This window comes from Platichthys flesus, chromosome 22 (genome assembly GCF_949316205.1).
Source record: "Platichthys flesus chromosome 22, fPlaFle2.1, whole genome shotgun sequence".
In the NCBI taxonomy this organism is placed as follows: domain Eukaryota; kingdom Metazoa; phylum Chordata; class Actinopteri; order Pleuronectiformes; family Pleuronectidae; genus Platichthys; species Platichthys flesus.
Genome location: NC_084966.1, coordinates 15,918,042 through 15,928,041, shown reverse-complemented (window position 1 = coordinate 15,928,041; position 10,000 = coordinate 15,918,042). Strand labels below are relative to the sequence as shown.

At 42.8% G+C, this 10,000-nt stretch overlaps 3 non-coding genes and 2 pseudogenes across 3 annotated transcripts; all 5 read right to left on the bottom strand.

The window, feature by feature from the left end:
- Nucleotides 1–4,204: 4,204 nt before the first annotated feature.
- Nucleotides 4,205–4,323, bottom strand: LOC133941431 (5S ribosomal RNA; annotated as a pseudogene).
- A 62-nt stretch (nt 4,324–4,385) lies between these two features.
- Nucleotides 4,386–4,504, bottom strand: LOC133939736 (5S ribosomal RNA; annotated as a pseudogene).
- A 62-nt stretch (nt 4,505–4,566) lies between these two features.
- LOC133934218 (5S ribosomal RNA) lies at nt 4,567–4,685 on the bottom strand. The gene has a single exon (XR_009912411.1). It is a non-coding gene; the product is annotated as a 5S ribosomal RNA (ribosomal RNA).
- A 62-nt stretch (nt 4,686–4,747) lies between these two features.
- On the bottom strand, nt 4,748–4,866 carry LOC133945501 (5S ribosomal RNA). Its single transcript, XR_009917238.1, has one exon. It is a non-coding gene; the product is annotated as a 5S ribosomal RNA (ribosomal RNA).
- Nucleotides 4,867–4,928: 62 nt separating this feature from the next.
- Nucleotides 4,929–5,047, bottom strand: LOC133936607 (5S ribosomal RNA). Its single transcript, XR_009914693.1, has one exon. It is a non-coding gene; the product is annotated as a 5S ribosomal RNA (ribosomal RNA).
- Between the last annotated feature and the right edge of the window lie 4,953 nt (nt 5,048–10,000).

Sequence of the window (10,000 nt, the reverse complement as noted above, 5' to 3'; positions counted from 1 at the left end):
TGACGGCCACCCTTCCCCTTAAAAGCAAACCCCTAGCCCTCCACATACACAGGGTCTTTTGCATACGTCCAATAACATCTTTCCACGTCAAATCATCGCATTCATTCTCATCACTTCCAACATACACTCCGAGCACTTTTCTTTTATTCTCTACTACTTTGAATCCCCATTTGTTATTTAGATCTTTGTTCCTACCCATCCCCATTATTTCAGACTTTTCCATATTAATTTTTGCTCCTGAAGCTCTCTCATAAGTTTCTATATGTTTCAACACTATATCTACATCACTCTCACTTTTAACCATTACATTAATATCATCCGCATACTGCATTACGCTAATTTTTCCCTTACCTATTCCACACACTCTTTTATCATTAGCAATTAAAGCCGCCAACGGCTCCGCCACCATGCTGTAGAGCAGTGCTGACATTGGGCAGCCCTGCCTCACTGACCTCTTGACATCAAAGGAGTCAGTCAGAACACCGTTACATTTTATTTTACTCTTAGCCCCCCCATAAAGCAATCCCACCCACCCCCTTAATTTAGTCCCAAATCCAAGTTTCTCTAGTACCCTCCCCAAAAAAACCTGATCCACCCTATCAAACGCTTTATTTAAATCAATCCCCAGCCACAATCCTCCCTCCTCTTCCATATCTCTTACTACCTGTTTTATTGTTATTATTGAATCCCCAATGTCCCTCCCTGGAATACTATACGCTTGAGTTGGACCTATTACTGAACCTATTACCTCCCTTATTCTATTCGCAAGTATTTTAGCAATTATTTTATAGTCAGTGTTGAGTAGACTGATTGGCCTATAGTTATCAAGATTTTTGTTATCTCCCTTATTTTTATAAAAAATCGTTATTATGCCTAATCCCATACTCTCAGGGAGCCAGCCTGTTTTCTCTACATACTTGCAGAGTTTTTCAACCACCGGAGCCAGAATTTCCTTAAAGCCGACGTAAAACTCGGCTGTCAGACCATCACTCCCCGGGCTCTTATTTTTGTTTAGTCCATCAATAGCACTATATATCTCTTGTACAGAAAATTCACAATCGCACCAAACACTATCCTCCCTACTTAAAGTTTTCTTTAGTGCCTCTAAGGCCTCTCCTACACTATCTTTATCACATGCATCTTTTTTAAATAAACACTCATAATAATCCCTAACTACTTTTAATATCTCTTCCTTATCAGTTACTATTTGACCATTATTATCTAATACTTCCTTTATCTCAGTTTTATTTTGTTTTTGTTTTTCCAAACCCAGGAAAAAGGCTGTGCTCCTTTCCCCTTCGTACATATATTGAATCCTGCTTCTAATAGCAGCCCCTCTACACTTTGCTACCTGTAAGGCACTCAATTTTTCTTTTAAATCCACATATTTTTCCGTACATATATTACCCTCCTCATCTAACAGTTTAATTTCCTCATTTAGTTGTTTTCTCAAATGATCCTCCTCTGCATTTTCCCTTTTCCTTTTTTCTATACCATACCTGACACATTTGTTTTTAATTCTTATTTTCACACTCTCCCACCACACACTCATATTCTCATCATCATTCCATTCATCCATCATTCTCTTCATAAAAAACCCCATGCTCTTCATAAACACAACATCTCCCAAAAAGCTGGCATTAAAACACCAAGGCCTCTGGTTAACACTCCCTTCCCTCCCTCCCACCTCTAACCTAATCCCCGCATGGTCACTCCAAGTATTATTAATGTATTCCACACTCTTAATTATTTTAACTTTTCTACTTTGTACTAACGCAAAGTCAATTCTACTCTGTTTAAGAGTATTTGCAACAAGTTGCCTTCTTGAAAAAACCCTTTTCCACGGGTGTAGGACTCTCCATATGTCAACCAATTGATTGTTCTCCATTAAATCCCTAAGGGTTCGCCTAGTGCTGTCCCCTTTAAATGTATTGTTACTCGATAAATCAGATTGAGTCAAAATAACATTAAAATCCCCCACAATCATACAATTAGAGTTGCACCACACATTCAAACCAGCCAAAAAAACCCTCCTCTCCTTCTCCCCATTGGGTGCATGTAAATTAATTATTCTAAGTTCCCTCCCCTCATAAACACAGTCAACAACTAACAACCTCCCCTCTAAATCTCTATGAACTAAATTAATCCCCGTTATTTTAGCACTATTAAAGCAAATCGCCACTCCCCTGGCCCTGGGAGTCCCTTCTGAAAAATAAACCTGGCCTTTCCACTGCTTTCTACTTATATTAAGTAGGTTGTCATCCCATCTAGTCTCCTGCAAACACAGAATATCAGCTCTCATATCCAATATGGCATTTCTTTTATATTCTGTTCTCAAACCGTTAGCATTCAGAGAAAAAATAACCAAGGCCATAAATAATAAAAATAAAATAAGGAAAAAACCAACGAGAAAGAGCCAACTAGCACATTAACCTTCATTAATACATTAACGATTCTTGTTCTTCTTCCCACTCCCCTCCGTTTTTTGCTTTGCAGACAGCCTTTTTTTCGCCTCCCTTAGCTCCTCCATGTCCATATCACTCCCCGAGCTCCCCTCCCTCACAGTTTTATCAACAGAATCCCCACTCTCCCCCACCTCATCATTGCCCCAAGTCGTTTTAAGTACAGTTTTCCCCGTTCCATCCCCAAACATTCTTACCCCTTCCCGTTTTTCACCTCTGCCTCTTACGCTCCTGTCTCCCAGCCGCCGCGGCAGGCCCTTGCTCAGCTCTCCCTTCAGGCCCAGGTCTGCAGGCTGGCCCGAGGTGAGCTCCTCCTCCAGCAACGTGGGGTAATCTTTCCCCCCAGAGGCACCGTCCTGGTCCATGCTCGCGCCCATACCCTCATTCTCTCCCTCCTCGTCCTCACCACCACCACCGTCCGGCGCACCCGGTTCGCCACTATCCGACTTGCTGCCGTCCTCCTCCGCTTCCTCCTCCACTGAGCATATGCAGTCTCTCTCTCTCCTCTGGCACATCCGACATTTTGCCACCCCTGTGGCGCACTCCCGGGCATAGTGGCCTTGACATCCGCATTTGTGGCAGGTGAAGTCCGGGCACTCACGCAGGATGTGGCCAGGCTGCATGCAACTCCTACACACCTTCATTTGACGGTCATGGATCACTCTGAAATATTCAACACCCGTTGCCGTGTTGAATTTCGTGGAATACGGCAAGGATTGCACAAGCTCATTAAATTTAACCCGTACAATCCTTGTTCCATCGGCTATATTGGTGCCCGGCCACATCCTCCTCTTAATCGACGAAAGCGCCCGGACTCCCCACCCACTTAGTTTGTCAAGGATTTCCTCGTCAGATGTGTACGCTGGCAGGGTGAGAAAAGAAACCACCAGCTCATCATTGCATAGTTCTTTGGCAATTATCCTAGTATTGTGTATTTTAAAGCCGTCAAGCAGACGGTCCTTCCCCCTCTCTCCGCATACCGTCACCTCCAGCTTCCCGAGGGCCAGCACTCTACAAGCCCTTATTTCACCGCACACAACCGCCATAGCCTTCATTACTTCGCCTATAGGTATAACGTCCCCGCATTGCTCCACGCATACCGTGAGCCGCCTTTCATACTTGCGCTCTGTCTTCCTTATCCCGTCAACTGTTTCTCCTCCAGCCACCTGCTCTTGCCCGTCTCCAGCCGCCTTGCCGTTTCCATCTCCCCCGCTCTCTCCTTCTCTCCTTTCTCCTCCCGAATCCTCCGCCATGCTCCTTCCTCCTCTCAACCCGCCAGCTTCTCCCTTTTTCTTTCCGTCCTCCTCCACCTCACGTCCTGCTCCATTCTCCGTCCCTCCAGCTAGCTGCCCGCCGGCACTCATTTCTCCCGGTGGTTTCGCCGAAGCTAGGCCCCGGATCACTCCAGCCTCCACAGTAGCAAAAGAACAAAAAAAGACTGGAAAAGTATAGATATATATATATATATATATATATATATATATATATATATATTAACTCAGGGCGATCCCCCAACAGTCTATGACTGCGGGGGACGAAAAAAAACACAAAATAACTGGGTTGTGAAGCCAGATAACAACACTCCAAAAAATTCTCTCCACCAGAACAAACAATTCACCATGCGGCTGTCCAAAAAACACTACGTACTGTAGGGGGTGCCAGGTTGGTGTGGCCTTAAGCGAATGAGTCCACCCTCTGAACCTTATTTATACATGTAAATAAGTCAGGTAAAAGTGGAAAAAAGCTTACAGAACCTGGTATTCCCAGGCAGTCTCCCATCCAAGTACTAACCAGTTTCGACCCTGCTTAGCTTCCGAGATCAGACGAGATCGGGTGTATTCAGGTTGGTGTGGCCGTAAGCGAATGAGTCCACCCTCTGAACCTTATTTATACATGTAAATAAGTCAGGTAAAAGTGGAAAAAAGCTTACAGAACCTGGTATTCCCAGGCAGTCTCCCATCGAAGTACTAACCAGGCCCGACCCTGCTTAGCTTCCTAGATCAGACGAGATCGGGCGTATACAGGTTGGTGTGGCCGTAAGCGAACGAGTCCACCCTCTGAACCTTATTTATACATGTAAATACGTCAGGTAAGACTGGAAAAAAGCTTACAGTACCTGGTATTCCCAGGCAGTCTCCCATCCAAGTACTAACCAGGCCCGACCCTGCTTAGCTTCCGAGAACAGACGAGATCGGGCGTATTCAGGTTGGTTTGGCCGTAAGCGATTGAGTCCACCCTCTGAACCTTATTTATACATGTAAATACGTCAGGTAAAAGTGGAAAAAAGCTTACAGCACCTGGTATTCCAAGGCAGTCTCCCATCCAAGTACTAACCAGGCCCGACCCTGCTTAGCTTCCGAGATCAGACGAGATCGGGCGTATTCAGGTTGGTGTGGCCGTAAGCGAGTGAGTCCTCCCTCTGAACCTTATTTATACATGTAAATACGTCAGGTAAAAGTGGAAAAAAGCTTACAGCACCTGGTATTCCCAGGCAGTCTCCCATCCAAGTACTAACCAGGACCGACCCTGCTTAGCTTCCGAGATCAGACGAGATCGGTGGTATTCAGGTTGGTGTGGCCGTAAGCGTTTGAGTCCACCCTCTGAACCTTATTTATACATGTAAATACGTCTAGTAAAAGTGTAAAAAAGCTTACAGCACCTGGTATTCCCAGGCAGTCTCCCATCCAAGTACTAACCAGGCCCGACCCTGCTTAGCTTCCGAGATCAGACGAGATCGGGCATATTTATTTTTTTTTTTTTTTTTATTATCAAAAATACCAATTTATATATACAAACGACATTCATCTGTAAATATTTACACAAAACAATGACATACACACAGGAATCACATTCATGTTAAGGGATAACAAAACTCAAAAAATGATAAAAAAGAAAGAAAAATAAATCACTTAATAATAACACGTGCTCCTGATAAACATAGCGGCACACTCAGAAATTAAATGCTAGTTTCCCTTCCGATGTTACAGATATAAAGCCACACCCGTCAATAAAACATTCAGCAAAGTCCTCAGCACCATATTTAAAGATCAAACCCACATTTCTCCTGACAACCGATTCAAACAAATCCCACACATGCACCTTTTTCCTCTCAAAATGAGCAAGATTCCTTCTTGACATAATAGCATACCTTACATGGCTTAACACAAAATTAAACAAACGAACATTCACATCTTTCCTTTTCCCATTTACTCCAAACAGCAACATTTTGTTCCATTCATGTGCCTTTACAAAACCCATTTCCCAGTTTTTAAACAGCATATCTTTTAACTTCAAAACAAACCTACGTAGACATTCACATCGGATATATATATGTAACAAGTCTTCTGGCTCAGTTTCACACACGTCACATTCTCTTTTGTTCTCTTTGTTAATCTGATGCAGCACCGTGTTTACATAGATCCTGTTGTGTCTCGTCATGAAGTCATTGTTTTCACATTCTATTGCATTATATTTGATTTGGAGGTTTTCCCATATCAACTGTACATTCATACCTGGCAGAACCCTCTCCCACATTTGTTCTGATGCCGGTCTTTTCAACAGTTTCGCTATCAGTTCCAAATATATGTTTTTTACTTTTAATTCTTTAAACTCTTTATTTGCGTCATTTTTAACAAACACTAGTTTAGGTAAAGGTCCATCCCCTGTCCTCACACACTCTCTCTCAATCAAATACCTCCAGTCTACAGGCATACTCCCCTTAATTATATCATACATTTTTACAATCATATCTCTCATAGCATCCTCATCCCATTCTCTTACGCAGTCTACCATTGCCTGCCCAGGCAGAAACCCAGGCACAAACTCATAGACCATGTCCTTTACTTGCCTAATTCCTGCATCCATGAAATCCTTATTGTATAGCATTTTGTTGTTATGCTGTATTATAGGATTGAGAAAAACGGGTTTATTCATTACTTCGGTTACATTACTACAGTTGTATGATATGTTGGGTAGGAATTCTCCCCACGCTCTGAACACCTCTTGGTAGAAAGAAGGCACTTTTTCATACATTGGTTCTTTCAAAACCATAAGCAGACTATTCTCTCCACATCTACCAGCCATCTGAATATACATTTTAAAGAATTGTTTCCACCCATAGTCATTCACATCATGGAGATACTTCTTCACTGTTTTAACCCTCAGTGCTTTACGTTTTGTGTCAATGTCCACCAGTTTTAGCCCTCCCTCACTGTACCCTGCTATCAACGTTTTGTGGGATATCCTCGCACCCTTCCCATCCCACAAGAAGTTTGAAGTCAGCTGATTTAATTCAGATAGAACCCATACCGGAAGATCTAGTGCGCCCAAAACATACACACATTTGGATAATAATAAGGAATTAACAACTATTACCTTACCTTTTAATTTCAATTTCCTCTGCTTCCATGCATTTAAAGTGTGTTTTATCTTATTTATCACTCTTGCCCAAGTGATATCTCTTGCTTCCTTTTCGTTTGGACCTATGTTTACTCCTAAAACTTTGATGCAGTCCACCACTCTAAATGCAATCATACTGTCAACCCTATCCCCCTCCTGACCTATACACATTAGTTCCGATTTTTCTATATTCACTTTAGCCCCTGCTGCCCTCCCATATGTTCCCATGTGTTTCATAATTATATTGATGCTGTCCATATTTTCTACTGTTATTGTCATGTCATCCGCATATTGTTGAATTATATTAATTTTCTCACCTGGTATTTGTATTCCTTTTATATTACTATCTTTTTTTATAAGGACAGCAAAGGGTTCGATAGACATGCTATACAACAGTGCTGATAAAGGACAGCCCTGTCTCACTGACCTCTCCAAAGCAAAGGTGTCTGTCATCAGACCATTACATTTGACCCTACTCTTAGCTTCCTTATACAGCAGCCTGATCCAACTCACTATTCTATCCCCAAACCCAAATTCTTTCATAGTCCGAAACAAGAACTCATGCTCCACTCTATCAAAAGCCTTATTCAAATCTACACTCAACACAATCCCAGACTGTTCTTTCATGTGCCTAACAACGTCCCTCACTGTCCCTATTATATCTGCTATGTCTCTCCCTTCGACACTATATGCCTGTGTCGGTGATATTATTCCTCCCATTACCTTCTTAATCCTATACGCTAAAACCCTTGTTAATATCTTATAGTCACTATTCAATAAACTAATTGGCCTATAATTCCCTAACTCCAACCTACTCCCCTTATTTTTAAATAATATTGTGATTACCCCAGTAGCCATGGATTCTGGAACCAGTTGTCCCTCTTCCATGCTTTGATATATCATTAGCAGTATGGGTGCCAACACATCAGCAAACTCTTTGTAGAATTCACTGCTCAGGCCATCTGAACCAGGGCTTTTATTGTTTTTTGCATTTTTAATTGCTATTTGTATTTCTTCTACTGTAATCTCTCTGTCACACATGTCTTGCTCGTCTGCTGATATCCTTGCATCCACACCACTCAAGACCTCATCAATACATACTTTTTCTGTATTCCCTTTTTTATACAAGTTTTTATAGAAGCCTTCCACTGTATTCAAGATGCTAACCAAATCATTTACCTTCTCCCCATTTTCATTCTATAGTTCGTTTATATAATTATTTTCCTGCTTATTTTTTTCCAGGTTTAGAAAGTACGCTGTGCACCTTTCCCCCTCTACAGCATACTGTACTCTACTCCTTACTATCGCCCCATCACATTTATTTTTCTCACAATCTTTTAGTTGCCTTCTCATCTTCAGATAATTTTGTATATTATAATTTCCATCTTTGTCTGCTTTCCCTGCTTCTTCGTTTAATTTATTTTGTATCTCTTTCTCTACCTGATCCATTCTGAAGTTCTTTTGCTTGGAATAGTATATGCTTTTCTTTTTAACTTTTTCTTTCAAATTTTCCCACCAAATACAAATATTATCTTTGTTTAATCTGTTCTCTATTTCTTCTTTGATACATTTTGCTATCATCTCTTTATATAAATCCTCTCTTAATAAGCTGTTGTTTAGGCACCACATTCCTCCACCTACATTCCTTATACATACGTCCTTTAACCTCAGCGACAGGATTGCATGATCACTAAGAGTGGTAAAATTATATTTCACCTCTTTTATTTGGCTGACAATGTTTTCCTTAACTAGGACGAGGTCTATTCTACTCTGTCTAAGGGTCCCCATAACCACCTGCCTCCGCGAAAACACTTTTCGTTCTGCATTTTCCTCCCTCCATACGTCCACCATTTTGTGTTCTGCCATCATGCTTTTCAAAAAGTTCCTTGACCCATCATACCTGTATTTTACATTATTTGAATAATCTAGTCTTGATAATTTTACATTATAGTCACCAACCATCATACAATCTCCCGTGCACAGAACCTCCAAGTCCTCAAAAAAACCCTTTCTCAGTTCCTCCACGTTTGGTGCATAGATATTGATTCATTTGTATGTGTTTTTATTGTGGACAAATTCTATCGCTATCACACGTCCATTCCCTCCACAAAAGGTTTGCTTGACACCACTAACAGACCTCTCTCTGACAAGGATTGCCACTCCACATGCCTTCGCACTCCCATTGTCTATAAATATGGGCCCTTTCCAAATCTTTCCAAGGGTTTCCACAAGTTCATTATCCCAATGCGTTTCTTGAAGGCACAGTATGTCAGATTTACAGAGTTCAATCGTTCTTTCTATTTTGATCATGTTCCTCAGGCCGTTTGCATTTAAGGATGTTATTATGACCATAGTAATGGTGAAAAGAAAAACACAGCTTTCCAGAGATGCTCGATTGTTCATACCTTCCGCTCTTTTGGCTCCCTTTTGTCCCTCTTTTTGCTCATTCTCTTCCTGCTGGCTTTCACCGCCTCGTAGTCCATCGACTCTCCTTCTCCCGATGTTCTTGTCTCCACCACCTCCATGCTCGAATCGTCTGGCTCCTTAGGTGAAGCAGCCGCAGCAGCAGCAGCAGCAGCCCCGCCGTCCCTTGGAGCCTCACTGCAATCCGGGGCCTCCACCTCTCCTGGTCGGTCGCCTCTTCGTTCACTCGCCCGGGCTGAGGGAGTTTTGGGCGCTTTGCTAGCACCTTCCTCCATACTTTGCCCGGATGCTCCTCCCGTCATGCAACCCGTCTCACCGGACACTCCATCCGCACTGCTGCCGATGGTGGATGGGGTAATTTCACCCCCGCTGGCAGCTCCGGTGTCCTCGTCCTGCTGTCGTTGCTCCTCCTCGGACCAGGAAACGCGCTCGTCGCCGCCGGCTGGCTCCGCGTCCACCGTCCTCTCCTCTCCGCGCTTCCCCTCCTGCAAGTCACACTCCCTAGCATAGTGTCCCTGGCACTTGCATTTATAACAGGTGAAGTCTGGGCATTCTCTCAAAATATGTCCTGGCTGGATGCACAGCCTGCAGACCTTCACCTGCCTGTCATGAATTACACGGAAGTACTCCCCTCCGTCTAGTGTCTCGAACTTTGCTGAGTAGGGCAGCGACTGTACAAGTTCAGTAAATTGTACTTTACAGAACCTTGTCCCGTC